General features: G+C 35.2%; 1 long non-coding RNA gene across 1 annotated transcript; it reads left to right on the top strand.

Annotated features, from left to right (window-relative positions):
- The first annotated feature begins 21,921 nt into the window (after positions 1-21,921).
- LOC147400203 (uncharacterized) lies at positions 21,922-22,693 on the top strand. Its single transcript, XR_015179534.1, has 2 exons — positions 21,922-22,212; positions 22,392-22,693. It is a non-coding gene; the product is annotated as an uncharacterized LOC147400203 (long non-coding RNA).
- Positions 22,694-24,293: the final 1,600 nt, after the last annotated feature.

Raw genomic sequence — 24,293 nt, 5'->3', positions numbered from 1 at the left:
AGGAACTTAAACAATCCTGTTAATTCATTCTATGATTCAAAAAAGTTAGAGTCTCGTTTCTCGGACTCTGGCTAAGGTTTACAAGAACTTAAACAATCATGTTAGTTCATTCTATGATTCAAACAAAGCAAGAGTCTCGTTTATCGGACTCTGGCTAAGGTTTACAGGAACTTAAACAATCCTGTTATTTTATTTTATGATTCAAACAAAGTTGGAGTCTCGTTTCTCGGACTCTGACTGAGGTTTATATGAATTTAAACAATCCTGTTAATTCATTCTATGATTCAAACAAAGCTAGAGTCTTGTTTCTCGGACTCTGGCTAAGGTTGATAGGAACTTAAACAATCATGTTAGTTCATTCTATGATTTAAACAAAGTTGAAGTCTCGTTTCTTGGACTCTGGCTGAGGTTTATAGGAACTTAAACAATCCTGTTAATTCATTATATGATTCAAATAAAGTTGGAGTCTCATTTCTCGGACTCTAACTAAGTTTTATAGGAACTTAAACAATCCTGTTAGTTCATTCTATGATTCAAACAAAGTTGGAGTCTCGTTTCTCGAACTCTAGCTAAGGTTTACAGGAACTTAAACAATCATGTTAAAGTTGGAGTCCCGCTTCTGGGATTCGAGCTAAGGTTTGTAGGAACTTAAAAATCCTACTCATTCTATGATTCAAAAAGATCGAAGTCTCGTTTCTCGGACTCGAACTGATCAGGACCATGCTTCTCGGGTTTGAATTAGTTAAAGACTCGGTATTATCAAACTCAAAGTTTGAAAGATTGGGCATTTATTGGCTTATCATGCATTTGGATTCATAATTATCATTGGGCTTCGTCGGACTTTTAAACTTTTGTAAGATTTTCCCTTTTTATCTTGTGATTAAGAATAAAACTTTGGAATCACAATGACTTTAAAAAATGCCCCTAGTTTCAAGGTTGGCTTTAACTGGAACTTGACTACTAAACTGATGGAATGGACTGCACTTAAAAAATATGAACGAGTCACTATGGACTCGGATATATGACAGATAGAAAAAATCAGCATTCCTTTAAATTTTCAAGACTATTAAGATTATCATATGTGTAATAAGGAATTTGATCATTTTCTATTTGAATTTCATTTGAAAAATGCTTGAGCTGGACTTAAAATCTTGATAATTATTGGAATATAATGTCTTTCTTTTCAAAGTAGTCAATGGTTTTACACTTTTTTTAGCGAATACTTAGACAAGTAAACACTCTTAAAGATTTGATATGCTCAAGATGATTTTCGAGTTTTATCGAATTCAGCATTGTCTTTATTGGATGTGAGCTCCCAAATGTTGTGACTTGCTTATGAATTTTTCTTCTCAATGAGATTTTTCATTTTCCTTTTTTGGTGCCCTAATTTTTGCCTAGGTTGCATTTTCAGGTTTTCAATCTAGCGGGTTTTGCTTTTATTTTTCTGAAGATGTTTTAATTTTTGCCTAGATCATCTTTTCAGGTTTTCAACCTAGTAGGCCCTTTTTTTATGGTTGTGTCCTAACTTTTGCCTAAGTCGCCCTTTCGGATTTTCGACTTAGCGGGCTTTTTTTTTTTTTTGATGATCTTGAATAACTAACTCGACAACTTCCTTTTGAATTTTTCTTTTCAATAGGATTTTTTCTTTTTTGTGTACCCTAATTTTGTTTAGGACGCCTTTTCAAATTTTCAACCTAGTAGGCTTTTTTTTTTTTCTTTCTTGATGATCTTGAATATTCAATTCGACAACTTCTTGGTTTCCTGTACCTTAACCGAAACATTCAAGAAGACTTAACAGGTGAGTTTAGGACATGGTTTAGAAAGAAAAGGTATAAGACTCGACTTTCCCAAAATGTCCCTAATCTGATATTCTTTTTTTTTTGCCCCTAGTTTGGCATTCTTTTCTTTTCTGTCAATTATTTTTATTCTCTATTTCTAATGCCCTTAGTTTGGCATTCTTTTATTTTTAACTTTTCAATAGGGGATTTTTCTTTTGGATGACATTTTTCTTAAGAAAATACATTTTTTTGCTTGACCGAGCATGAAATAACTTCTCAGGTTGCCTACGTTCCCCAAATCTTTCTTTTCTCTTTTGGGATCAAGTCAAAACGTAGTTCATAAGACTTCCCTCCCAAGGTTGGTTGGTGTGATTTAGAAATAATAGGCTATTGATTTTTAGAGGCTGTGAGGGGCTAAAGAAGGTTATATTTTTCTTGGTAAGACAGGAAAATGGTTCAACCAAAAAAGGCCTCCTTTGGAGAATTACTATTTGAATTGGTCAGAGTTAGGACACTCGATGCCTTGATTGCTTTGTTGAGTCAGGTCTTCTTTTGAGAATGAGTAATCTTCAATTTTCTTCTACGGAATTGAGTGTGATTGAGTTTTTTGACATTGACTCGTTCAATACTTTCGGACATTCGAAAAATTTCTTATTCTTTTGCGAATGATGAATCTCTTCTTGCAGATCTTAATACCTTTGTTGATGGTTTCAACTACATCATTCTTGATAATCTTTGGCTTTGAAGTTCACCCTTAACTTTATGCATTGATCTATTTTGGTGCAATTTATCCATATATCCTCATGAAACCATGGAGGAACGTTGTGAATTTCTCAAGTAAGTTTATTATCCTCTCATGTTTCCCTGAGGAAAATGTAGTACTCATTTGTACTTTTGAGTGCACTCTTTAATTCTAATATTTATTAAGTTCGATTAGTAAGCTTTGAGTCATTCCTTGTGTTTGATATTATGCTCAAATCATTATTGCATGCATGATAATCAAAAGTTTTTTTATTTTATTGAAATAAAAAGACATAAACTGACAAACCTATCTAAAAGTTAAAAAATTAATAAATCCTAACATAAAGGAATTAATCGACTGAATTTAAAGACTGACGCTTAAAAGAAAAATCAAAATAGGGACATGATTCTGAATGAGAGAACACAATGTCAGGGGGTCTATGCCACTTTAGATATCTTAACGATGGATAATTCGGGCTCGTCCGCTTTTGCCACACTTCATGTTCTAATTCAAGCATGTTTAATACTGAAAAACCTGTTGTTTCAATACTTTCTCTACTTTTCAGTTCTGCCATTGCCTCATGGTATATAGGTTTATTCTTGCATGGTGAGCATGTACTATTAAGACCAATCGAGTGAATGAAAAAAATGGGGTTAATTGATTCAGGTTTGCTTATGGATATTAGGTTCAAAGTAGGAGGGGGTTGATTTTGAAATGTAGGCAAATGGTTAGTTTTAACATTAGGCGCAGTAGGAGTGGGTATGGTGACCTTTCCTTGCTAAATAAGGTCTTGAATAGCATGGCGGAGAGTAAGGCATCTATCAAGAATATGATCGGACATCTGATGGAATTCATAGAATTGCCCATTGTCCATGTTTGAAGGAAGTGGATTGGGTAAAGACTTAGGTTGTAATGGTGTCAACAATCCCCTTTTCATCAACTTTTGATAGGCAATACTAAGGGCTATTCCAAGATTGGCGAATTGTCTCCTAAGCTTGACTTGTAAAGACTAAGTGACTTGAGGAGCTAGTACGAAAGAGGTGTTGGCTACTTGTAAGGAATTGATACTGGGTTTGAAATGTTTCAGTTTTGACTTAGACGAATTACTAAAAATTTTCGAAGAGTAGGCATCTTCAACTTGATTTACAGCCTCAATGAGGGATTGAAAGTGAGAAGTACTGAGGCATCAAGTACTTGGCATAATTTGGAGTGAGATTCCTAAGGATGATTTTGACTTGTTCATTCTCTTGAGATCGAAACCACAATTGAGCGGCTTTAGCTCTCCATCAAGCAATGAACTCAGTGAAAGTTTCCCCGGGCTTTTGTTTAGTAGTTTCTAAATCTCTTCTTATGAGTTCAATGTTTATGTTGAATGAATACCGATCAATAAATTCCTTCATCAATTCATGCCATGTTCTTACCCAAGATGAATCCAATGACATTAGCCAGCGTAGGGCAGGACCTGTAAGGGTTCTTTGAAAAAGTTGGGCCATCTGTTCTTTATTCAAACCCTGAGATTGCATGATACAAACATATACTTTCACGTGAGTACATCCGATCCCATCAATTTTTTCCATGTCTGGCATTGTGAACTTTTCTGGCAGAAAAACTATGGGAAATAACGTCATTGCCCCTAATCCAAGAGTAAGATCATTGGGGTCTTTGATATTCTTCAAAGCAGTTTCAACCTGAGTTATTCGATGTGCTAAGACAGGGTCGACATGTAATTGATCATCTTCTTGATTTTCGACGAGGTTAACACATCTTGAGGTTCTATAGCTTTATCTTTTTCTTTTCAGTCTTTAGGACTTCAATCTGTGTTTGGACAAAAGTGATAATTTGTGCTTGAAAGGATTCTAAAATCTGACGGAGCGCTGCTTCATCCATGGTAATTGTTTTTTCTTGTGGCAAAGAATGACTACTTGGACTTGACAATGGTACTCTGGAAAGATGCCTTTTTTCACGGACCCAAAGTGGTACAGATAGTAGTTTAGAACGTTTGGGACCAATTATTACTTGAGTGGAAGTACACCAAGATTAATCATTGATTCTAAATGTTTGATTCTTAACCACATGATTAAATTTTGAAATGAACCGAAATCCAATGGGAAACATTGAATTCAAATGCATTATAAGTCTATAGTGACCAAGAAGGTAACAAATGTTAGTCACGAGTCTACCCCTGATTGGGATAGAACCTTCAATCAGACAAATTACTTTGATCTTAAGATCGAATCTTTTTGGTATAAAATTGTTTGAATCTTTGAAAGTAAAAATCAATTGGTCCAACCGGTTTAGTGTTGATCAGATTGATGCATTTGTCGATTGGGCTAATTGATTTACATTTCACACCTTGGGTCGGACCGATATTACGGATTTAGTTTAAATGATCTGGATCGGTCAGCCCACTTACCTGTTGATTGGATTGAATAGAGCAACCCGGGAATACAAATAGTCAGTTCGGGTCATGACCTATAGGAAGGTTCCTAGACTCTAAGTTTACTACGTGCAATACAATTTATCTGGTCACCCTTGCCTAAGTGCACCTATATACCTCTCGAGCGTACTCAATCAGACGGTACGTGGTGACTTGATTTGATATACCGTATAGGTGATAATCTAAGACTCCAACCCAAATCTCTGAAGTCAAAAGCAGCCAGTTTAATATCCAATTTAGAGGTGGCGCACGATGCTAAGCAAAGTCACTCTTAAGTCACCTTTCATCTAGAATAGACGTAGTCTATCCCCCTTATACCGTAGTACATCGGGGCAGGATCTCGCTTAGGCACTGATTTTAACCAAGAAATGCAGTTGGTGAACTTAGATTAACTTTGATATACCGTATAGGTACGAGTCTAGGGTTGGCGATCGGGACATGTGACTTTGCGGTTTACAATAGAATAAAGGCTCATGTCTCTCCAGTGTGGGTGCATTGATATACCTTTCAAAGTCACCTGATCAAACGGTATTGATGCCCCAATTTTATATACCCTAAGGTACGTGACTGGAGTTGTGATTTTCATGAATGCCATTGCATTTTCGAAGAGACCGGACCACGCATTAGTGTCACGTTGGCTAGAAGGGATATGTAAGCGTACAATGCAACAAAATAAACGTGTTAGTGGTGTGTGCAAAATAGGGTGGGGTGTGTCTGGGGCGTTTTTTAAATCAATGGGCCCATGGGCCCGATCACACCATTTAGTTCAAGATCAAAACATGCACATCTCATGTATATATCAATTAAGATCATGGCATATTAGATAGACAATCAACAAAGATAGCACATCAATAATTAATCGTCGACCAATCATAAGAACAAATTCTTTTTATTTTATTTTATGATCCAATCGAATATCACTTTGAACGACTCTAAACAAAATGAGATTCTAACAAATATTGAATTGACTATAGAATGATGATTTGTAGGGATAAGGAGTGATGAACATTTTTTTTTTAAATACATGTATGGTAAATCTTTTGAGAAGATAGGCTAACTTTGAATAACTCATAAGGTTTCAAATTTTACTGAGGGTGACTAAACCAACGTGGTCATCTCATCGGTAATCCAATACCATAGCTTTTTAGATCCAAGGTTTTGAAAATGGGTGACTATGAAAATCCCAATTTAAAATTTTTAGAAAAAGAAAAAGAAAATAAATCTTTTTTTTATATACATTTTTTGAAAGCTTATGAAATTTCATATTCTACAAGTCTATGGTGATCATGCTATGGGTGCCACGTGGTGAGCTTAATAACCCTTAGTAAGAAATAAATCTTACTAAACATGTGAGGCTAGCCTTACCTTTTGTGAGTTGTTTATTTTTATTTTTTATTTTTTATTTATAAAACAAAAAATTTATGTTGCTGCCAGCAACACTCACAACAAAAAAAAAAAAATTTGATTGTTGCCAACAAACATGCATACACCTCCACTCTGTTTTATATTATCATGTTGCTGCCGCACACAAGTTGCCAACACAACAAAAAATAAATTTCCTTTTTGTTTTTTAATATGTATGTTGCTGACAGCAACACGCATCTCAGACCATTTTTTTTAACACACATTCAAAAGAAAAAAAAAAAATTCACAGAACTCAAATTTTTTCTTTATATATGTTGCTACCAGTACTCAACTCACACGCCCACACATCACTCTCTCTTTTTGAAGCTTTAACCCCAGACACGCTAACTTCTTCATCTTCTTTTCTCAAATCAACACTACCAAAAAATAAAATAAAATAAAAACAAAAAACCAAAACCACTCGAACCATCAACATGAGGATCCCTAACTATATCTCCAGAAACTCTAGTTTTTTCAGACGATTCAACCCCTAAGATGGATGGATCAGCAATAACATCAGATTGTTGTCTCTCTAACTCATTCTCATTGTTCGTTTCGTATGTCATGACGACATCGCGAGATGAATCAAAATATCATAAATTGAAGCTTTTGTAGCTTCGATTAAGAAGAAGACGAAACTCTAGATGTTCAAAAGAAGAAACCATACCTCTTATGATTAACCATCAAAGAAAAATTTACCATAAAAGCCGCACATTTGGCCTGAAAACCTGAGAGCATTATCCACTATGATGATTTCAACGAGAGAGAGAGAGAGAGAGAGAGAGAGAGAGAGAGAGAGAGAGAGAGAGAGAGAGAGAGAAGGCTCTCTTTTCTTTGTTGGCCCCTTCTTTATGCATATATGAGAAGAAAAATCCCCCCTTCTTTATGCACATATGAGAAGAAAAATTAAAGAACACTTTTTACTAGCAACACCCCGCGCACAACAGCTTTTCTTTTTTAATTTTTTAATTTTTTAAATTTTTTTTTTTTTTTTTTACGATTTTTTCTTTGAAATCCCTTTTCCTCATCACGCACAACATTAAAAAAAATAATTTTTCTGTTATTTAGCACATCACTTACAAATAAATTATTTTCGCAACTCGCCACCCATGGATAGTAACGTGCTAAAAAAATTTTAATCCGAGAAAAAAAAAATTAATAATAATAATAATAAATCTTCTCAAAAAAATCTATTACTCCTCATCCCAACCACCATCATTCCATCTTCAATGAAACTAACCTCTTGAATTATTTAGGGTCATCCCAAGTGACCCTCGATTGAACCATAGAAAATAAATATCATACTCCAAATCCAATCAGATGATGCCACAAGAACAAAATAATAAAATCTAAAAAAAATAAAATAAAAAAATAAAAAATTAGGTTTATTTGACAATGCATCAATTTTTGGGATTTTTCAAGTTTGACCTCAATTATCTCCAGTGGAGTTGCCACTGAAAGTGCCCTCGATCCGGGGGTTGCGGATCCGCTTTTTTGGGTTTGGGAGTCGCCACTTAGTTATTATGGTCTAGGAACCTAATCATAACTCTAAACAATGAATAGCACTAATCTACAAAAAAAGAAACTACGAGTCCGGGATCACGTTATGGGGTTGGAAGGTGTTAGGCACCAACCCCGCCCGGCAAACGTTGGTCTCTACTTTTTCCCAAAAATCACATTGCTAACAACCTAACAAAAAATAAAATAAATAATAAAATAAAAAAAAGACTATTTTACTTGGGTGATTGTGACAATACGTTCCCTTAAAATTGACGGAGAGCGTCCTTGTATGAGTTTTTTTGCTTTTTCTCCGTCACTGGATCAGATTTCGATCTCCAAGATGAGGTATCTTCCTCCTAAATCTAAGTGTTTTATGATTTTTGGATGTTTTTTGGAAGGTTTCTGGGTGTTTGTGGAGGGTTCTTTACATCATAATGCGCCAAAATGACTGCCCCTACAATCGTAAAAATAGTCGTTTTGTAAAAGCGATAGTCCAAAACAGTCAGAAAAAACGACTGTTTAAGACAGTCAGAAAAAAACGACAGGGACTGTAGTAAAATAGGGATATAGCGACCGTCGCTATAGGGTATTTTATAAAAAAAAATTATTTTACACCTGCCCCCCTCACATGTTGCTAAATATTGGAGATACCCCTATGTTTTGACATTGATGACCTAGACCCCAACTAACAACATGAAAAGACCCAAATGGCCCTCGTCTTCAACTTTCGTAAATCTAACTATTTTTGGAACCACCTACGGTAAAATACCTCATAGAGGTCCTAAGATACAAGAGAGATACTGACATTTGCAAAAACCAGTTCCTTCGTCTCTTGATTGAGGTTCTTGATCAGCAAACCACGAACTCGAATTCGAACTGAGAAAACCACGATATTTTAGTTTTAAATATCAAAACAGAGGTATGGGTATTTGGTGCTGGAAAAAAAAATAACGATGCCATTCTAGAGTATGAGGGAAAGTAACTTCATTGGTTGCTATTAAATGAATTTTTAAAGAAAAAAACTAAAATATGAAAATGAGCAAGACAGTGGCTAAGTTCATTGGTTGCTAATAAATGAATCGTTAGGAAAAAACAACTAAAATATGAAAATAGACAAGACAGTGGCAGGGATACTGAAGGAATGTGAAACAATAGTCATGAATCTGAAACAAGGGCGCATTCCAAGTAGTGCAACAAACATGCCAAAGATAGTAGTAAAGGTATTTGATATGACGAATAAGGAATAATGCTAAAAGGATTGTTAAAGAAACAAAATTACGATTTCACGAGATTCCTTTAAAATCAAAACAAGAAATTTGCAAGATCTATCCAAGTCAAATAATTTTCAAAAGTTCAAATAAAATAACTCAGAAAATTAAAAAGTTAAATCATACATACAATCTTCACATATAATTCTTCAAAATCCTTCCAAACGATTCAACATTCCAAATGACTCAGATATTAGCACGAAACTCTTCACAAACCCCAAAATTCAACAAAACAAAAAAAAAAAAAATCATTTTGTGAAATTGATTGTTGATTATAAGATGTGTATATGAAAATCGATTGAAAGATAATCGTTGGGGAAGCTCTATTTCAAATCGATTGGTGATCTTGCGTTGAATTGAACCTTGAAGTAGATCCAAAAGAAAGAACACGATCAATGATTTTGAAATTTGATTGTGTATGTTCAAAGAGATCAAAACCTAAATAGGTGAAATCCGATTGAGTCTGTATGAGAAGAGAGAGAGAGAGAGAGAAAGAGAACAGAGAGTCGATGTGAGAGATCGTGATGTGAGCCGTAAAATCAAAATAAAACTTTAGAGATTGAGTTGAATGGGAAATAGAAGGGAAAAACGACTAATTGGGCACAAAACCCTAATGAATCAGTCCAAACACATCAACAAAATAACGATCGTGATTTATTAAACTTATAAAAGTCGAGTCGTTTTTTATGCAACGACTACTACAATCTGTCGTTGAAAAACGACTGCTTACAGCTACCGCTTTTCCCCAAAATCAAGGTCGCAATTTAACCATTATGACGTAGTGGTTTCTAGGTGTTTTTTGAGCAAAAAATAGGGTTTAGATGTTAGGTAGGGAGTTGAGGCTTCAAATTTAGGATTTTGGGGGTGTTTCTGACCTTTATTTCATAGGGTTTATTTTGACCTCCGAAATTAGATTGTGGAGACTCTATATTTATAGAGTTTTTTGGGTAGAGTTGGTGTTGGATTAAGTATCTTAGGATAAGGTGAATTAGGATTTTGAATTTAGGATTTTTAATCTTGCGTACAATGAAAGAATATATATTTTAAGTTTTTTGAAAAATCCCATAATTATATTTTTAATTCTTTGAGCCTCCAGATGGAGGGGTCCTTTAATAAATATCAAGGAGGCTCCACTTAAATAAGTGGACGGACAACCACGTAAAATTTTTCCTAAGGGTTTGATTGATTGATTGATTTTATTTGTTTAAAATTTTAATTTAATTTTATTAAGGTTTCACTTTATATTAATTAATATTTTATTTATTAATTTTAGAATTTTAAAATTTTAAAATTTTAAAATTACCGTTTTGCCCCCGAAAAGGACTTTTTGTGTTGAGGAGTCATTTTTTGATATTTTGAAATGTTTTCGAATTGGTTTTTCGTAAGAAATTCAATGGGATTATCAGTTTGTGTCATTTACGAATTTTTTGGTATAAAATGACTATGAACCCTATGAGGGGCATTTTCATAATTTTATCGAGTTTGATAAAAATTGACAGAATGGTTTATTTGGTTTTACTTTGTTGTTTTATATGTTTGAAAGGGTTTTCCTAAGCGTGATGTGGGATTTAAGGATGTTTTGATGTTAGGGGTATTTTGGTAATTTAGTCATTTTTTAGAGATTTTTATCGTAAAACTTCTTTTTGTCTAAAAATGATGATCTCTATATTTTGGGGGTCATATTTTCTTATCGTAGCATGGTTTCTACAGTTTTGTTTGTTTGAGATACCTCATCTGAATTTCTAAAACTTATCTAGTTACAAATTAGAGCATTGGAATATGATCCATCATTGGGAACTGTTACAATCGGGTTGACGACTTGATTAATCAGGCGAGTGCAAAAATGGGATGTCTACAATATGTGCATCCATTGACCCTCAATTATAATAGCTTTTTAGCTAATTCTTTCCATTTATTTTGTAATCAACATTTATGTGTAATTACATCATTATGCAATCTGTAAATGTATATATAAGAAAAACTTTCACTACTCAAAAATGTGGTGGTTTTCATACATTTTTACTAAGTACAATAGTGAGAGTTTGTTGTCGTTGTCCAAAACCAAAACTTGTCTTCATTGCCTAGATTGAAAAGAAGTGAATAAATAGTATCATGAAAGCTCCTCATCGATTTTGTAAATGCATTGTATCATGGAGAAGATATAGTAGCCGTGACCAAGATCAATCAAAGAAGCCGTCACTGAAACTCTTCCCAAGCACAACGTACCCAAAGCCTTTGGAGTAGAAGTCATGGCCAAGACTAAGAGAAATAAAGAGAGGGGGACTCACTTGATGTGCTCATGCAACTAAACCGTCACCATGCACTGATTTAGGGCATCATTTTCCACCATCTTCTTCTCGCCATGGTTGCCCATTAAGGCTTCCACAACTACTTTTGTTGCCATCGTGGTTGCTGCCCCTTTTGTTTGGTTAAGGAGCAATTGCTCAAACTTCACTGTTTCGTGTTCCCTTGTTAGAGCCTTTGGCTAAGGTGCCATTGTGCTTTGATCAAGGTGACATAGCCCATTGTGCAGGTTTGTGGTTGGCTGAACTGTGATCTTACATATAGAAGGCGTTGTGGCCCCCCTCTTGCTACATTTGAAGGGTCTTTACACCCCATAGGCACCGTGACTGCTCCCTATTTCATTTTTTCGAAGCTTGTTTTACTTCGTTTCAATTCAACAAAGGCGACGCAATCAATTTTCTTATGGATGGTAAAAGAAAAGAGTTGAAGCATGTTCCCATGGCCATTGGCTTGCCCCCTATGATTTCCTATGATTTTTTGGAGCGTAAATATCCTAGGAGTGATGGCTCATTTTTTCGTCCTACGGACATACTTTCCTTTACTAGCCATGAACTAGTAACTCATACACTTACTTGGTGGCGATTTCACCAAATTACTAAGTGCAATTAGGAACCTTCAATGGAGTCTTAACCGGGCACCCCAACAAGGTCAAAGTCCCTTGGCCGAATAACCAGACGGGCAAAAAGCTCTAGGTATGGTGCCTCATTCGAAAAAATCTCAGCTAAGAACCAAAGGTTTTTGGTCGAACAATTAGATGGGGACAAAAGGGTTTTAATATGGCGCCTCAACTAGGTGGGTTTACATTTCATTCACATTTTTATTTTATTTTTTGGGATGTAAAAAGTAAAATATGGGTATGCAATATTAACACTCTTTAATGTAAATGAGCTCATATGCTGGCGGATTTGATGTGCTATGAGCTTTACTCTTTTTGTTTAGAAAAGGAAGATCAGGGTAAGTGTATAAGGTCACATGTATAGGAAGGGGTACCTTTGATTTCATTTTTGTTTTGTTTTTTTTTTTTCCCCCTTTTCTCTCATAACCTCTTGTTCTAAGCTCTCAGCAGATGCATCCTCGCCCTGACTCCTTTTTTCATCACCTTCACTCTCTCGTGTCACCACAGCTGCCTGGTATGCAACCGCAATCACCATAAGGTCGTGGTGTTCTTGATCTAAGCCTCCACCACAGCTGGGTTCCTTTTTTTTTGGTTTGGCGGAGGTACCGTGGGCAACCCTTTTCCGATTTTAAGGTTCCTTTATCAGGTTTTGGTTTAGCTGAGGCGTCGTGGGCATTCCCTTGTGATTTTTTCAGGGTTCTTTATCGAGTTTTGGGGTTAACATGTGGTCATGCACAAGGTACACGTCATAGCCTTCCCACTCTATAGGGTTCGGCCAAAGCAACTTTCTCATCGAGTTTCATTAGGTACGAGGCAGACGTCGTGACTATCCATGACTTCGCTGACTTAAACATTGTGGCTTGACTTTGCGCTATCGAATCCGAACATTGCATCATTTACTTGAGGCCGCCTTGTGTGCTATGTCTCTCTTTGTCTATGAGTACCCAATCGTGTCTGCATTCCCACCAATTGATTCTACTATGAAAGATTTAAATTTTTGTAAAATAACATAAAAGGGAAAAGAAAGCGACCAAACAAATTTTTGTTTTGGCAAAATATAAAAAAGGGAGAGATAATAAAATAAAAAAAATAAGAAAAACAATGAACAAAGAATAGTAATAGAGAAAAAAATATACAAAATAAAACTCATCTTGAAGAGGAAAATTGTGGTTGTTATGTACTTCCTTCAAATCTGATTCAAAGAAAACTTGTGAGTGCGACAGTGAGAGCTCGAGGAGGTCTGATTGTTAGTTGGGGCATTAATGGAGATGAAAAAAATAAAAAGGGGCTGATGTTGGGGCGTCACTGTAGATGAAAAAAAAAAAGAAGGGGCGACTATTGAGGCGTTAATGAAGATGAAAGAGAAAGAAGGGGGGGGGGGTGTTGGGGGGTTGTGGAGTGTTAATGGAAAGTGGGAGGAGAAGAATGTGAGATTGGGGTGGGGGGCATTAAAAGAAAGGAGGAGGTAAGAGTTGTTGGTTGGAGGGTGCAAAAGAAAGGAGGATGAAAGAGTTGTTGGTTGGGGGGCTGAGAAGGAAAAGAAGAAGAGGTGATGATGATGGGCATCTATGGACGTACAGAAGATGGGATGTGCTGCTATAGGTACACCCCTCCTTTTCTTCTCTTCTTCTTTCTCTCATATTTTTTTCCAAAGAACATCTTTGCTATTCAGTTTCTTTATATTATTGTTACCTGAAACCAAAGAAGGCATAGCCCCTATATGAAAGAGAGAAGTGAAAGTATGAGAGTCCTTTTATGTCTTGGACGTCATAATCAAAGGGAGAGGGTCCTCCTTTGGACGTGAGAATGAATGAGCTTTATAGTTTTTTTTTTCCAATTTCCATTTCTTTTTTTCTTTTTTCTTTTTTTTTTGTCTATTCTTTCTCAGTGGTCGAACCTAACATGTTTTGTGTGTGTGTGTGTGTGTGTGGAGAATTGAGGGATGATCTTTATTCCTCATGCATTTTTATTCCTCGTAGCTTACAATCTAATTGATATCATTTGTTGATTTGATTGGTTATCGATTCATTGATTGATTTAGGTGATTTAGTCATTTTAATTATTATTAAATTCTGATCGAGAATTTGGTTTATCGAGTGGTTGACAATTTGTCGGAAATTTGTAAGTGTAGACGATTTTTTGAATTTATTAGACATTTTAATCGAAAGTTTGATTTAATGTTTGGTCAATGAAATTGATTAAGAGATTATTAGTTTAAAATGCAAAATTTTGTTAATTCAACTAATTTGATTTTGTGAAATTTTATTGATCGATTAGTCAATGGATTCATGATTTGTTTAATCAATGCTTAATTTTCATCATTATATGTGATTGATTGGTGTCATTTCATGTGGTGAAAATTGTCATTTTATGTAAAAATTTGTCATTTCATGAGAAATTTTTTTATTCTCCTAAGTGTAGGGTCTCTATATTTTCTTCATATGCGTGAATAATATTAAACGTTTATTTTCAGTCACGTTTATTAAGAATCGAGGTTTCTATGTAAAATATGAAGTCAAGGGACGTTTTGATCTTTTTGTAATTCTTTGTAAACTTCTTCATTTTCATCGCTATTAGTCTTGCTAGACTCGAAATCACATTCTAAGAGTAATGAAAGAACTTTCAAGATATTTCGGAGGTATGGGACCCACGCGAAATATTTTCATAATTTTGTCAATTTTTACGAATTTTGGTGATTGGCAGACTCGAAATCACATTCTAAGAGTAATGAAAGAACTTTCAAGATATTTCGGAGGTATGGGACCCACGCGAAATATTTTCATAATTTTGTCAATTTTTACGAATTTTGGTGATTGGCTTATTTGTGTCGCAATGTGATTATTTTTAAGCCTCGATGTCATATTTTCCTAGTGTTGCGAGGTCTCTAAGTTATCAAAATGTTTGGTAAACCTAAGCATACGTACTTACTAAATTAAATGTAAAGTGTAGTGATTCTAAATGTACGTATTTTATAAGTCAAGTGTACCAAATAAAAGAATATGGAATCACGAAGACTGAGAAAGAATTAAAAGGAATGAGAAAAGGGTTTCTCACATGTTTTCGATTTTTTTGCATATTTTGCGCTAATCATTAGGAATCCACAACAACCGAATAACGAATTGTCAAATTAAACAGATGTAAAAATGGGATATCTACAGATGCCCCTCTTTGGCAGAGGGTGGAATCAAACTAAATGGAAAATCTACTTTGGTACATAGTACGACATCCGAATGCTAAAATCAATGACTTTTTATTTTGCAACTTGATTCGATAATTTGTCGGGGCGTATAGATCTTTAAGGACGAGCTTTTCTCGAACTAAAAAGTGCCAGATCCTTGATCATGAGATCTCATTGACGATATCAAATCCTTGAATTTTTTAAAATTCTCTTTGACTAATGTAAATGTAATAAAAGTGCACGTGTGTGCAATAATATAATGATGAAAACATGATTTTGAAAAAGTGCGCCTCCGTTTTACGCATTCATAATAAGAGGATAATGAACTTTAAAAAATGACAAATTGAGTAAGATGACTGAGCAAAATCTAAACAAAACCTGAGAAAAAAATTGAATTAAAACTAAGTAAAATTGCGTAAAATCTTGAGCATAATCTGATAGTCCTATTCTAATTACTCTGGGTGAAAGAGTAATGAACTATTTTTTGAAAATTCTACTCTACCTACTATGGGTGAAAGAGTAATGAACTATAATCTGGGAGTTTTACTCTAGATGAAAAAATAATGAATTATAATTTGGGACTACTACTCTACCTAATCTGGGGGAAAGAGTAATGAACTATAATAACAGTGAGAAATTAACATTACAAAGTTAAGAATAGATATTCAATTTCCTACTATGCAATTATGGCCCTTGGCCTAAATTAAATAACAGTGAGGAAATTAAATCAGCGCCTTGTGCTAATAAAAGGTAAATAAACATACTCGCGAAAATAAATTATCTTGGATATTCGTTCATCAACCCACACATAGCACAGTACTGTAAAATGCCGACATCACTCCTCAGGTGTGATTTTGACATTTTATCGTTTCATCCATTTTCCCATTTTTCTGGTGTTTTCACTTCTCGGTATTTCGAATACCATTTCTTTTTTTCAAAATTTATCAACAACATAAATTCCTTTAATGCTAATTATTTTCAAACTTTAAAATTCATTTTTAACAATTTAACTGAAAACTATAACAAATTTAGTCGAAACGAAGCTCCGAAAACGCGTGGAAATCAAATCATTAAAATCAATTCTAGTGGTAGCTGGCAGCAGTAGAACCATGTTTCTGATGGTGGCACCGCCAGTCCTGTTGACAAAACTGGCAGACTGCGTGAAAATTGGGTTTTTCATCCAATTTTCGGGTTCCTTCATCGATTCTTCGATCCATTGTCCCACCTACGATTGCATTGTTAAAATTTCAATAAAAGCACATCAAACATGAAAGTCGCGCATGAATTTGAAATAAATGAAAAGAAATTTATGATTTAAAATAATATCGTAATTTTAATAAAAGTCCTATATGCAATTTTCGCAATCTACAATTACCAATAGGAATTGAGAGTCCCCTACCGAAGTTTGTGGTTATCAGAAACGATGAAGTAGTATGAAAATCGAGGTTGGATAAACTTGGATGCGAAATGATCGAGTGGCTGCGGAACTCTTGATGATGGCACTCCCTTCTACGATGGAAGATGGATCTTCCTCTAAATAGATGAAATCCCAAGTGGAATGTGTTAAAACCCACTCGCTGGTTTTTGATGAGAAACAGAGGAATGAAAGAGAAACTATGATCAAGGACCATAAGATTGTAGAGCTCATCAATGTCGGGAAACTTCTTTTTCTTCATCGAAGCTCAGGGATTGCTCATTCACGACGGATCTAGGAGAGAAGAGGGTTGAAAGCCTTGGTTTTCAAGTCGTTGGAGAGAAAATAGTGAAATAAAAGAGCTCTTTTTTTTATATTTAAAGACACCTTGAAGGGTAAAATTGGTACTTCCTAACTTGTTTCTATTATTGGCGGTATTTTGACTTTTCAAACTCGAAAATCGATGAATGAATACTCTATTTTTTATAATTTTTCATTACGGACCTAATGGTATGATCAGATTTTACTAATTCTCGATTTAACAAAAATTTACCTTTTTAGGTCTCGTTCGACATGAAAATCGATGGTTTAATAATTTTTTTGTTCGAACTCGAATTTGAGCGTACTTATAGGCTAAAGTATGTTTTTCAACCATTTTGAATCCAATGACGAAGTTAATTTTCGTCAAAAGTGAACATATCAAAATTCGAGAATTTCTACCCTAAGTCCCACTTTTAGAATTTTCTCAAAATTTCACTATTTAAATTTTCTCGAGAGACGAATTAGAAACCCGGGGTATTACAGTAAAACTCCTTACCTTCATATTATACTTACTTTATGCTCATTTTATTTTCAATTTATGCTTAGATTATACTCAGTTTATGCTCAGATTATACTTAATTTATAATCAGTTTATGCCTAGATCATTCTTAGTTTATGCTCAGATTGTGCTTAAATCATACTCAATTTATGTTAAGATTATGTTCAGTTTATGCCCAGATTTCGTTCAATTTTATTTTTCTCAAACTTTGTTTAGCATTTCTTCAAAATTTTCTCAGGTTTTGCTCAAATATTTCTCAAATTTTGATCAATTTTATTTAATTTTTTCTCAAAGTTTTGCTCAAATTTTATTTAAGATTTTGCTCAATCATCTTACTCAATTTTTCGTTTTGCTCTAAGTTCATCGTCCTCTTATCATGAATGCGTAGAACGGAGGTATGCATTCGCAAAATCATGTTTTCATCATTACACCATTGCACACATGCATTTTCATTGCATTAGCATTAGTCAAAGAGAGTTTTCCAAAATTAAAGGATCTAACAATGTCGGTGAGAGCTCGTGCTCAAGGATCTGACACCGTTTAGTCGAGGGAGAGTTTTATCCTCAAAGATCTTAACACCCTAACTAATTGTTGAATTAGACTGTAAAATGAATTGTCACTAGCTTTGGTTTTTGGATGTCATACTATTTACTAAAATAGATTTTCCATCTATAAACACCTCATTTTTACATATACCTAATTTGACAATCCATCACCCGATTATTATGGATTCTTAATTATTAGCGTAGAACATGCGAAGAAGCTAAAAGCTTGTAAGAAATCCTCTTACAATTTTCTCTAATTTTTTTTTTCAATCCTCGTGATTTCATCTTCCTTTTACTTGATACGCTCGACGTAGAAATTATGCACACTTAGGATCATTACATTCTACACTTGATTTAGCAAGTATATACGTGTAGGTTCACCATACATTTCGGTAACTTAGAGAACTCGCAACACTAGGAAAATACGATCTCAAGACTTAGAAACAATCACATTGGAACTAAAGGAAGTCATTCATCAAAATACAAAAAAAATCGACAAAATGAGAAAAATATCTCTCGTAGGTCTCACAACTCCGAAATGTCTCTGTAAACACCCCAATTTGAACGGGCCCTTACTCGAAAGGGCCCAAAAATAATAATTTTTCAATAAATCTGGCCAACGGGCCTCGAAGGCCCGAAGCATTAAAATTCGGCATTTTCGCTAAAATCAAAGCCTCTAACACCTCTCAATGGGTTAGTAGGTCCACCAGAAAGCTCGACATGCTCCGCTCCATTCAAAATACCAATTTTCCAACAAAATCAGTCAACGGGCCTCTAAGGCCCAAAACGACAAAAAGTGACAATTTCGATTAAATCAATGCTCCTAAAACCACCAAACGGTTTAGAGGACTCACCAAAAGGATCAGACCCATCTCATGCTATCCCAAACCTTCACCACGCCGCGCTTACATCAAAAAAATTGACAAAATCATTCAACGGGCCTAAAATGGCCCGACTTGCCATCACGTGGCATTTTTTATCAAATCAATAACTTCAAGAAAAACACACAAAAAATTAAAAAATTAAAAATGTGAGACTTGGGATACCTACCCTTCATCCACCTTCCGCCGTTCTGCCTCAAATCCACAAACACCTTAAGCCCATACAAGGCCCATAAACCCTTAACTCTCTCTCCTAAACTAATTTCCCACTTTACACCCTAACCTAAAATTAACTCCATGTCACCTAAACCCTAAAACCTACCCACCCTCAAAATCCAATCCAAAACTAGTCCTACCCAAACCAAAATAACCCACAACCCCTTTTAAACCCAAGCCCAATACACTAAAAGCCCACTAACTATTACCCAATCCATTATCCAACCCTTACCCACATCAACCAATCATCATCTCTACATTAAAAGACGACATATGTCATCACCACCCTTCACCTCCCTCATCTAATCACCTATCCCCATCACCATTCTCTAAACACTCCATCTAACCCACATCACCTCTCTCCAAAATCACCTCAACCCATACCTTACCCTAACCTAACCTATCCCCATTCCCTAACATCATCAACCACCCACACCTCAACCCATACCCTAATCCATCACCATTCTATAACATCATCAACTACCCACATCACCACCCATATCCCTTACATATCAACCCATCACTTTCCCTTAAAACACTCCAACAAAATCCCCTCAACTCATACTTCCCTCATCATCAATTAACTAACATATTTCTCTCTCTCTAATCAAACAACCCCCATCAACTAATCAACCAATCTCATCACCTCACCCTCTCATCACATATGCCACATGGCATCATCCCCTTCCTCCTCTCAAAAATCAACTTAACAACCTCTTACACAACCCATTCTCCTAAATCTAAACACCTCACCTCTTTAACCAACCTAACACTCCTTCTCCAAACAACCCTCTTACACCCCCACTTCTCCCATCAACCATCATTCATCTCACCCTACCAAACACTCTACCCAAATGGATTTGGGTATGATCCAAATCATTTGGGTTAAAATACAACCCATTTCCCCCATTTACACAACTACCCTCACTTACACCCAAAATTTCATACCCTTCACTTCAAATACCTATGTCATTCTCTATTCTCCTAATTCTTCACCCCATTATACCCCTAAACCTCCTCCAAATATCTATAAATACCTCCCCTCTCATCCCAAAGATGGTTACCAAGTTTCACTAAGAAAAATATTTTCACTACTCATCTCTACTATCAATCTTTCATACCATCTTTTAAAAGACAATCTCCCTCATACTCTACTAAGGACCTAAGAAGCATAGAAGAAGAAGAAGAAAAAAAGAGAGAGAAAAGTGACCTTGAAGGATACAAGGTGGGTTCAAAGTGCACCCCCTCTCTCTCTCTACCTTTTTTTTCTCCCTCTTCTAGTATCCCCTTCTTTTCATTCTATTCTAAATGAGTTGAGCACGAATGGACCCCAAGGCTAAAAGTCTAAAAGGGTCATTTCCATAAATGAAATGATCCTATGATCAAGCCAAAATCAAATCCCTACTTAGGGTACAAATGCACCCACGTGGCACTCTATTTTTATTTTTATGATCGAGTTATGTAGAGGTTACCGCCACTTGACGAGGAGAAAGGGGTGCTTACCTTCCCCTTTCTCCAACCAAGCCGCTTACCCGAATCTCAAAGTTTGACTACCCCCTATCCATCGTGAGTCACTAAAATGCCAAAAATCTCATTTTTTTGGAAAATGTACCTCGGGTGACCATTCACACCCACTTATAACATGAATGGTGGCGACTCCAACATTTAGTAGATGTGACCGTCGTAATGACGAAAACCACGTATCTACAGTCTCGAAGGTACCAATATTATGCTTAGAATGTGATTTTGAGCCTAATTAAACTATAATTGATGAAAATGGAGAATTTTACGAAGAATTGAAAAAATAATCAAAATGCCCCTTGATGTTCGACTTTTACTTAGAAATCTCGATCCCTAGGAAAACGTGACTAAAAATTAACTTTCAACAATATTTATGCACATCGAGAAAATCTAGAAATTGCACACTTCGGAAGATTGAAAACTTTCACACAAAATAACGATTTTCATTTACTTGGAATGACACCAATAGTCACATGAAACCAAAATTTTACCACGTAAAATAATAAATTTAATTACATAAAATCACAAAACCTAAGCCTTGAATTCGAAAAATCAAAACCCAAAATTAAAACCTTAATAATAATAATAATAATAATAACTTTTTTTTAAAAATGACCAATCAATTATCAATTCCGATCAATTTCAAATCCATCACAAATCTATTCAACCAATCAGACTTGATCTCTGGCCAATCGATTTTAACTCATCACTAATCTAGAACAAATCCAAACCAGCCCATTTTGGAAAAAAATAAAAATAAAAATACCAATCAATTGATTCCAATTGACCAATCGAGCTAACCACACAAATCAAACAAATTAACATACAAGATCGAACCTTAATTAAACTATAAAATTCTTTATCTTGGCTAATTAAAATTGTAGAAGAGACGTTATTAAGTTTGTGTGATCCATGAGATCACTACCCTATGTTTCTAAGTTTTGATTGGGTTAGGTGAAAGAAAGATTTTGAAAATTAAAGATTGGAACAAATAAAATTAAAATAATAAAGAATCTCTCATTCACGTTGGACTCAAACAAAACCTAATCAAAATTATGCCTAAAGTGTTTGCCGAATTCTACCAATTGGGTCCCTCCAAATCCTTCAAACAAATCCATTGAATTTTTCAAAAATTTTATTAAAAAAAAACCAAGAAAAGAAACCTTATTGAGGAAGTTGCATTTGGCGGATAGGGGTCCTAATCGTGTGATTTGGTTCTTTAAGGAATAAAAAAGATAATAGAAACAAAACTCCAATAAAAGTAAATCTCTTACTTGAATCTATCAATGAAAGAGACCCACAAATTTTTAAAAAGCAATTTCTTTCAGTCCTTCACAACAACTTTTCAATAAGGTAGCTTTCTTTTTGCCTTTTTCTCCCATCAAGCCTGGCCAGCCACCATTTGCTTTCTCATTCTTTTCTCCTTTCCTTACACGACTCATCATTCTCACCTCACGCGTATAGCAGCCGCACCCCCATGGTCCCTACCTGTTTTACTAATTCACGTCTCATCTCGGACAATAGTGACGAAGAAGGTCAACAACTAGTCTGAAGGATTCACAGCAGCCATGAACCGATCAAAACAAAGGTGTGATCTTGTTTTATTCTTTTTATTGTTGTCTCTGATTTTTTCTTATAGGTGGATGGAGTTCGAAGACGAGTTCGGTTCGTGAAGTCTGAATTTTAGATTACAAATTTACCAACAAAGCATGGATGCTGGGTAATGATAAGTGTGATTTAATAATATATATATTACCATTGGTGCAGGTCGCAAATTGAGCGTCCATGCTTAAGGAGGACAGAGGAGAGAATCCTCATTGGGGTTTAATTCTTAAAATCTTCTCCCTCCTACTCTATAGGCGTTTAATCACCTTTCTTTAATGGTAGACATGCGTACGGATACATGCAATTCATGCATGCGTGTTACATTACTCGGTTCATAAACTTAACGTGAACACATGTGATCTCACCGTGAGCATGCATGGATGAATTCAAATGCGATCGGTCAGTTAAACTTCGAGTGAATGAATCAATCATAATTGTTGGAATTCGAGATTATTTGGTAACAACGGATTTTTGTTTTTGTTATTAAACATAAAATCATAAAAGTTATCTCGAAATAAGGATATGTTAAAAAATCACCACTGACTCAACTCACTGATTCTGTGTGCACATAGAATGAGAGTTGATTCCTTTTTAAAAATTCATATCAAATCGACTCAGTGATTTTTGTTGGTACGATCAAAATCTATTTTTGTTAATAAATTGACTTAATCCATTGATTTTGAATGTGCAAGGCAATACGAACAAAATGTGCATATTAACTTTTTGCCACGTGAATAATTCCACAATATGATTTTAAAAAGGATAATAATCTTTTAATTTTGGGATTTTTGGCCATAAGATTTGCATGGCCAATTCAATGTAGAATGATGATGATTTCAATTAGTCAACTCGATGTAAATTGATGATGATGATGATGAGAAGACTTTTGACCATACTTTGACCTTAGTCTTTACTTGTTGACCTTAGGACATCTTGGATCGTAGTAGAGACCGATCACCTAGATCGGGTGGGTTCGGTGCCTAATGCCTTTTCAAAACCCATAACTCGACCTCTTATCTTTTTCTCTTAGTCGTAGACCGGCCCAATTACATGTTAGAATTATTTTTGGTTCCTAGACTTAAGTTAGGTGGCGACTTCTCATTCCCTAAAAATCTCCCAATTATCCATTAGATACTTTTTATTATTTTTTAAAAGTGTCGAGGCACTTTTGCATACCAAATGAGTGGAGCCGTGGGTAGAAAGATATGATGATCTCATAATAGTTGTCGTAGTCATGAAATCTCTGCACTAGTGTGCACTAGTTCACAATATATTCAGATTCCGCGCTAGATCGAGACACGGTAGGTTGTTTCTTGGAACTCCAAGATATAAGGTTGCGTCCAAGATATACACAATAACCACCTATTGATCTCCGATCGGCAGGGCAACCAGCATAGTCTGCATCCGAATAGGCTTCCAATTTTAAATCACTCGATCTAAAAATTATTCCATCGTTAATTGATTTTTTAAAATATCTGAGAATCCTCTTAACAACGGTCCAATGAACAATAGTTGGACGATGCATAAATTGGCAAACCTGATTAACTGCAAAGACTAAACCAGGACGTGTTAGTGTGAGATATTGTATTGCATCAACAATACTCCGATATTCTATGGGTCATGAAGAAACTCACTGTCATTAGGCTCCAATTTTTTTCCACTAATTTTCGGATTGTTATATGATTTAGCATTATCCATCTTAACATGTTTCAACAAGTCAAATCATTTATTTTTTTTGACTTAAATCGAGAAAATAATGCAGCTGACCCATGTTCTTCATGGAAAATAATTTTCCAAGGGATGAGATAAGATTCTCAATTTCAGAAGTACCATTGCCTGTGATGAGAATATCATCAACATAGATCAATAAGATGAGAATAATGCCTTTGTGATGATAGACAAAAAGTGAATATTCTGCTTTAGAAACGGCAAATCCAAAATCTTCAAGATAGTCAGAAATCGTTGAAACCAAGCACAAGGCGCTTGCTTCAAGCCATATAAGGATTTTCGAAACTTACAAACTTGACGAGAAAAATTAAGTTCCTCGAAGCCCTTCAGTTGACA

Source organism: Akebia trifoliata, chromosome 6, assembly GCF_017979445.1.
Source record: "Akebia trifoliata isolate Shusen 1 chromosome 6, ASM1797944v1, whole genome shotgun sequence".
Classification (NCBI taxonomy): Eukaryota; Viridiplantae; Streptophyta; class Magnoliopsida; order Ranunculales; family Lardizabalaceae; genus Akebia; species Akebia trifoliata.
This window is presented reverse-complemented; position numbering and strand designations above follow the sequence as displayed.